Source organism: Ascaphus truei, chromosome 3 (genome assembly GCF_040206685.1).
Source record: "Ascaphus truei isolate aAscTru1 chromosome 3, aAscTru1.hap1, whole genome shotgun sequence".
Lineage (NCBI taxonomy): Eukaryota > Metazoa > Chordata > Amphibia > Anura > Ascaphidae > Ascaphus > Ascaphus truei.
This window is the reverse complement of record NC_134485.1, coordinates 227,185,013-227,193,281: the sequence shown is the minus strand read 5'-3', so window position 1 is coordinate 227,193,281 and position 8,269 is coordinate 227,185,013.

Genomic DNA, 8,269 nt, shown 5'->3' with positions numbered 1-8,269 from the left:
GCGGGGGTGTGTGACTGCAGGGGCTGGTTGTGCTGTGGGGGGGGTGACTGGTGATGGCGGGACCCAATGACTGGAGGTGCTGCAGGGGCGCGGTGGCTGGCAGTGGGGACAGTGGTGGCTGGCGGTAGCAGGGGCCTGGCAGTGCTGCTGGGGGAGAAGGTGGAGGGGGCAGTAGCCTTGTGGCTGGCGGTGCTGTGGTGGCTGACAGTGGGTGGTCCAGTGGCTGCCGGTGGCCCGGTGGCTGGCGGGACTGCGCGGGGCCCGGTGGCAGGTCACAGCATTTGTCGCTGGCCCTGCCCCACTGCAGGCACCTCTCTGTCCCACGCTGGCTGCTCACACGCATGCCAGGCCTCCTTCTCAAACCGGCACGCTGGAAGCTTAGTCCAGCTGACTTTCGGCGCTACCATCAGAGAGACCAGACACCGGGTGCAGCGGGTTTTTTTTGTGGCCTGGCCAGTTAAAATTTTATTTAAAATGCTGCACCTGGTGCCGGAAGTGGCTGGGCTAAGCTTCCGGCACGCCGGTGTGAGGGGAGGCCTGGCGCGTGCACAAGTAGCCATTGTGGGACTGACAGGTGCCTGCAGCGGGGCAGGACCAGCAGCAACTGCTGTGACCTACCGCCGGGCCTCTGCCGCTGGGCCCCTGCCACCACCACCACCGCCCCCCTCAGTCCAACCACCCCAGCTCCCTGCAGTCCCGCCAGCCACCAACCCCCGCAGTCCCACCATCCGCTGGGACCCGCCACCCACCGCCCCCCCACTGTCCAACCAGCCGCCGTGACCCTGGTAGCCACCGCCCCCCCCCTCTGCCATGGTATCATAGCAGAGACTTTAGACCAAAGGCTTTGAATTAGCACACACCGGAACCAACTTTTCCTCCCAACATCTCACTATACCTGAGATCCAGTGGTGAGTGAGATCCGACGACGGAGCACTCTGGGCTCCGAGTACACTTGCCACAGCCCAGCATGGGAGATTTCTGACGTCGGTGACCATCGGAGGGTTATACCACGGACCGGTGGACAGTCTAACGACAGCAGTTACCTTGCCGCAGATGTGCCACGAGTGAGAGGGGGTACTCTCTGACATTATCCACTGCCTACTAACACCTTCCATCTAGTAAGTAGGCATTCACCCAGTGCAGCAGAGTATTAGTAGGATTTTTTGTATGGATTTAGTTTCCATTTGTTTTATTTATCTATTTTAATAAATGTGTTTTATATTCAGTAACTATCACTTGTTTTGTCTCTGAGGCTTCCACTTAGTTTAGTTTATTTTTGTTGTTTTTTTGTTGTTGTGTGTTTTTGTGGTTTGACTTAGCTGTTTGTATCACGCACAGTATTACTATGTGTGTTTTTCCTTCTATTTCATGCACTTACTAATTCAATACTACCATCATTGCTGGATATTTGTGTCACACACCTACTAATGGTTGTATGTTTATTTTACTTGTTAGATTAATTAAAATTGATAATATTGTCCATGTTATGTTAAGTATATTATGCAGTAGGCGTCAAATGTATCTTTACTACAGATGCAGAGAATAAGCAATATAACAAAGTGAGCTGGTGGCTTGAGTTAGTAGTACTTCTAATATTATAAATGATAAAGATAGTGGGCCATATTTACTAAGAAGCGTTCTGCCATAAGGCAACTTCAAAGCGGGAATGCATTACAGCCTATTAAATAAATGGACTGGAAGGTGTGTACCCACACCAGAAGGTGTTTCAGGGCATAAGACTGCTTATTAAATATCTGTCTATCCCAGAAAATGATAAAGTACACTGGCGACACACTTTATTCGAGCTCGGCTAGTCCCACGAATTCGGGTATACTCGGGTGTATTGAGGTTTGTGACTGTTTTCTGCCCGAGTGCATTGCGTTATTTTCCAGGCAGGGATTGAAGCATTTTATTCCCGCTGGCTGCAATACTGCACAGTATATATATATATATATATACTGCCTTACAATTCATGAATTTATGCCATCTGGTAGACACGCGAAGCATTGCAGCCTATTAAATCATAATCATTATCATTTAACAGATCAGCCGCCCGTCAGCCAGGCATGAACCATGGCTGGGAAGGCAAACGCAACGGGGCTTGTCTGAGGTGAGGAGCGGCGCATTCCAGGTATCTGCCAGGTACATACTGGGTATTTGCTCGAATAAAGTGTGTCGCAGCAGTACTTTGTTCAAGTACGAGCACTCAATGAAAATAGAGTCCAAAACTAAGTTTACTGTGACAGTGATGCTAGCCATCAGCTGGTTTAGTTCACACTGCTAGAGCTGTTGTCCTAAATAACAGAAATTGTATTGGCTCAACATCTTAAGACTTGTTCCGTCTGACGCCATACACATTCTTTATAAGGTGCCTTAGACTTGTCAACCCAAAAGCACATTGTGTGCTGTGGGAAGCTAGCTGAATCACTTACTGCAGTTTGTAGAGTTTAATCTATTTTAAAAGAATGTATTTCAATTCAGTATGTGTCTGTCACTCTAGTAGATACACTGGCGACACACTTTATTCGAGCTCGGCTTGTCCCACGAATTTGGGTATACCCGGGTGTATTGAGGTTTGTGACTGTTTTCTGCCCGAGTGCATTGAGGTATTTTCCAGGCAGGGATTGAAGCATTTTATTCCCGCTGGCTGCAATACTGCACAGTATATATATATATACTGCATTACAATTCATGAATTTATGCCGTCTGGTAGACACGCGAAGCATTGCAGCCTATTAAATCCTAATCATTATCATTTAACAGATCAGCCGCCCGTCAGCCAGGCATGAACCCAGGCTGGGAAGGCAAACGCAACGGGGCTTGTTAGAGGTGAGGAGCGGCGCATTCCAGGTATCTGCCAGGTACATACTGGGTATTTGCTCGAATAAAGTGTGTCGGTGCAGTAGCACAGTGACTATTTTGATCTCTTCTGTTATACCATAGCCACCTTTGTGCATATTGGTCATGTAGCACCAAAATGAGTGTTCATACATGTAGTAGCTCCCCCCCCCCCCTGGATTCCTTTAAAAGCAGACCATTTCCACTTCCTTGTTGATAGTTTAATGTTCCCCTGTTGAGTACACTTGAGATACATGAGAGATATGCTAATACAGCTCAAAAGTATGATGCAACAATGATGCTACCCATTAGCTGGTTTAGCTTACACTGCTAGTGCTGCAGCTTAGAAAAGCAGTGTTTGTGGTTTAGTCCTATTGGGTCTGACACCATTACAGTTATTAGGTTAGTGCCTTAGGGTGAGGGCCCAGTCATCACTGTGGCACGCGCGCCCGGTGGGAGGGGGTTTGCGATGGGAAGGGGCATGGTCGGGGGTTTGCGGGGGCATGGCCATGACCTCACGCGGCTGGTTCGCCCTCATTGGGTGAACTGCCGGCGGGGGCGTGGCCACGCCTCCGTCGCAAGTTCTACACTCAATATAATTGAGTTTTAAAAAACTGCCAGTACAGCGCGGCTGCACATTCAGCGGGAAGGTGAGTACTGGGCCCAGCCCCATTGAGGGGCGGTGCTTATACGCACAGCGCACGCCGAGGTGTGCGCTGTAGCAGTTCGTGGGACCGCAGCCTTAGGCTTATCAACTCTATATAGTTGGTAAGGAAATCCTTTTAGGATCTACATAAACATGCTACAGGTTAGGTAAACAGAGACATTACACTTGATGTACTTTATGTTCTTTATTTATACTTTATTTACAATACAGCCCATTACCTCACATGTCCAAGGTCTAGCCCAAATTGTGTCTTATTTGTCTGATGCTGGTCTCACATACTGTAAGATTGTGCTTCTTCTGCAGAATCTCCTGAGCCTCTGCAGCAGACCGCTCATCATTTACCAGACTGCTCTCATCCACCAGCCAAATAGATTCACTGTGAAAATTAGGATGATTAAAACAATGCAGATGCATAGACATACTGGGAAGCTGTGTGAAGAAAATCATTAGAAGCAACAGTGAATACAGTACTGTACTTACAGTACTCTCCTATGGGCCCCAGCTGGGCTTTGTACTACTCTCTCTGTCTGCTGTCAATATCCTAATTTTGGGTACTAAATGCCATCTCATGGCCTTCTGAGTAAGGGCTATTATATACAGGATGCGGCCGTGCGTTCCTATGTGAACGCGCATGCACGTGCCGCATGCTTTCCGTGTATATAGAGCCAGGAGCTGCAGGTAAGTGTATATGCGTGTATATGCGTGTATGTGCGTGTATGTGTGTGTATGTGTGTGTATATGTTGTGTGAGTGTAAGTGTAAGGGGAGTGTAAGTAAGATTTTTTAAATTAAAAAAAAAGTTTAATACAGTAAAAAAAAAAAAGTAAAAATACAAAATATACTGTGACAAGCGCTATACCTAAATGCAAACTATGCAATGCATATGTGAATTAATTAGTGCAGTGCACAACTAAAGCAGCCTGGTAATCTATTGAGGAATATCCCAAAATAAACCTCAAAACAAGAATATAAATACAAAAATAGACATAAACCTGGCGCATGTGTAAATACAGTGAAATAATGTGAAATAATATTAAAGTCCAAATATACAGACTATTGTTCCCAATTCTGAGTGGTCATCTGGTGATAGATGGTATCAAAATCACAGTTCACAGAGCAAAGAGTAAACAGTCCTCCTCACGATATATTCAACCTGCAGATGTATGACATAAAGCAGAGAAACAGGACATTGCGCAGTATATCTAGTTGCCAAATGTGCCCTTATGATCAAAGCTCAATGAGATGCCTACTTACTAGAAGTAGATAGGATGCATGCAGGGGAGAGAATCTGTACTTGGAGCCTTCTGAGTCCCGGTCGCCTCTGGTGTAACACGAACCCCTCGTGGTATCCTCCGCTTCCGTGGACGTCAGGCAGGTCTCCCTTTCAGGAACGTAGTTTCCTGGATCAGCTTCAGGATTCCTTCAGCCTCTTATTTCCTCCAGTGGGGACAAAAGAGGGCAAAGGATTGCGCAGTAATAAAAAACTTTAATGACGCCTACCTAAAACAAATAAAATACTCACAAAAGACGGTGAGTGTAAAAACAAAGAAGTGCCCGACCCAGCACAACCCAAACGCCACACTCAGTCTTTGAATGTCCTCCTCGGTGCCGCGTGTACCTCGCGGGATTCGCGGCATTTATTTACCCCCCCCCCTCACACACACACACATCCATACAAACACGCATACACGCATACATACCAATACATACATTTGAGCGCAGGCAACGGCGCGAAAAGATGAATTTCTTCATCTTCGCCCGCTGTTTGTCGGCTCCCCTCTCCCTGCCGTGCACGCGCGTGGCAATTCTATAGAAAATCCACGCGCACGACGTAGCACGCGCCCGGCACTATAGAATGTGCCTAAGAGTCAGCAGTGGACCCTCTGATTGACTAATCAGGCAATGCCTTGGTGCTGAAACTTCAAGGCATAGGCCTAGTTCGCCTTGTGGTTGCTCTGGCCATTGTTGTTGTTATTATAATTATTATTACCATTTGTATTGACCATTTTACTTGTCATTGAATTTGTCTTTTCACAATTGGGAACAACGATCACAGTGTCATCACTGTTATCAGAAACATTATCATATGCATCATCATTGCTCAGGGCACCTCCCACACAACCAACAATGCCATTTAAAATCACAGACTTTAACAGTATCAGCAACATCCTCATCATCATCAGAATCCTCCTCATTCATAACAAGTGATATTTAAACAGATGATTCATCAAGTTCACGCCCCTGCTCCTCAAAGTCATTAAGTCCTTATCATTGAATTTGCGATGACTCTCTCTCTTTAACATCTTACTTTTTTTTTAACAACTGTTAAGTCTAGTAACATCAATGTCAGAATTTGTTCAGCACTAATTGTTTTTTTGCACTGTGACAAGATGGATAATCTTTTTGAAAATGATTTACTACTGGGCTTGTTATTTGTTCTATACAGTAACAGGCACATCCGAAGCTGGTGTTACTGTGTGTGGCAGTGTTGATGAGGGTGGTGGGCGTTGTTTTTTTTCCAGTAGTAGTTGTGGTGGTGGGCCTAGTTTCTTTTGTTTTAAAAGAACTGACAGTTTTATTAACATTCTCAATATTACAGTATTCTTCCACACATTAACCATCTTAGCGTCAGAAGTAATAGTTAGGGATAGGGACATAATCGGCTGACTTGAACTTTCTCTTTCAGTACCCTTTTTATATCTCTTCTTAGGCCCAGGGCATGGTTACTGCTTGCTTGCTCTCGCTTGCTCTCGCTTGCTGCTGCTTGCCACTGAGCCCCTACAGTCGCAATTAAAGCGGCTTTAGTAGGGGCTCGCGCATGCTTTCCGTTGCTTGCTGAGGCGCGCTTGAACAGAGCCGACAGTGAAATTTTAAATTCACGCGCTGAGTCCGCTCACGTGACGCCTCAGCAACCAATGGAAGGAGAGCAGGGAAATGTGAACGGGGTCTGGCGCCAGCGGAGTGAGTGTACCTTCTGCCCGATCCCTGTGGCTGTCAGCCTGCGGGAGATGGAGGGGGCTTGCGCTGCCGGGGGGGAGCGGGTGATGTGCCTCCATCTGCCCGATCCCTGTGGCTGTCAGCCTGCGGGAGATGGAGGGGGCTTGCGCTGCCGGGGGGGAGCGGGTGATGTGCCCCCTTCTGCCCCGTGTGTCTGTGTGTGTGTGCATGTATGTGTGTGTGTGCATGTATGTGTGTGTGTGTGTGTGTGTGCATGTGCATGTGCATGCATGCATGTGTGTGTGTGTGTGTGTGTGTGTATGTATGTATGTGTGTGTGTGTATGTATGTGTGTGTGTGTGCATGTGTGTGTGTGTGTGCATGTATGTGTGTGTGTCCATGTGTGAGTGTGTGTATGTGTGTGTGTGTGTGTGTACCAGTGTGTATGTGTATGTGTGTATGTGTGTGCATGTGTGTGTGCATGTGTGTGTATGTGTGTGTGTACCAGTGTGTATGTGTATGTGTGGTGTGTGATGTGTGTGCGCGAATATATTTATCAAAGTTGCACAATGTTAATAAATAATTTACTCTCACATGTCTTTTTTTAAATTTTTTAAATATTATATAATATACACACACACACACACACACACACACACACACACACACACACACACACACACACACACACACACACACACACACACACACACACGTTCCCCAGTGACACACAAACACACAGATCACTTCAAAGTGACACACACACACAGTGATACCCGCCTCCCAAGCGCTTGCTGTCTCCTCTGCAAGGACAGCAAAAAGCTCCTGGTAGAGCGAGCGGCAGCAAGCGAGAGCGAGCGGCAGCACCTAAGCGCTTACTATGTCCAAGGCCTTAACTGGAATTTCATTGTCATCTAGTAGACAGAGAGAGGGGTCCAGGGAAAGTGGGCCATCTGTAGTGAGATTGTTTTCAGTTTGATTCACTGTCAGTGTCATTAATGTTTTTCTGCTTATACTTGCTTTGACTATTATTATGATGAAGAATTTGAGTACTATTTGTAGCTGAATGACCATCAGTACCAACAGCATTACGGTTAACTGATTTATCTTAATCAGATTTATCACCACCGGCAACAATTCCGCCGCTTCCACCACAATAACGACCTTCCCCATAATTACGTATATCTCTTCTTCCCCCGCATCTACATCTACTTTCCAAATATTTATTCCAAAGATTCTAACTGATATTTCTACTATTAGATAAGTATTCTAATTATTTTACTACTGAGCGTTACAGCAGCTCCCTTTGTTGCTCGCCAATAGTGTCAATATAGCTAGGTCCCCTCTGGCCCCCCTTCTGGTCCCCACACACCTCCGCTGTGGCCCAAAAAGATATAGAGGCATGCACAGACTGGGGTAGGCCAATTAGAGGGCTCTCTCTTTGTTCGTGCCGCACACACCATCGCGATGACTGAAGAGGAGGCCCAAAAGGAAAATTACAGGATGTACTCGAGACAGAAGTTTCTCCCTGAGGAATTAAACTTGCTGCAATGAGAGAAATGCAGTCTGACACTTCACAAGCACTACAGAGCATTTATATATGGAAGGATGGAGAGGGAAAGCTATTTGTGCAAATGCTCTGTGACTGTCCCAATACAGTCCGCCTACAGAGGGAGGAAAGCTCATCTGCTTTTTCGCCAGAGTAATGCATTCCGGGTTATTCAGTCATTTTGGAGAATTAACCAGCAAAGACAGAAGTTTGAATACTTGAAGGAATGTGTGATTCTTCTACAGACAAATGTTAGGAGGTATCAGCAACCAAGATATTA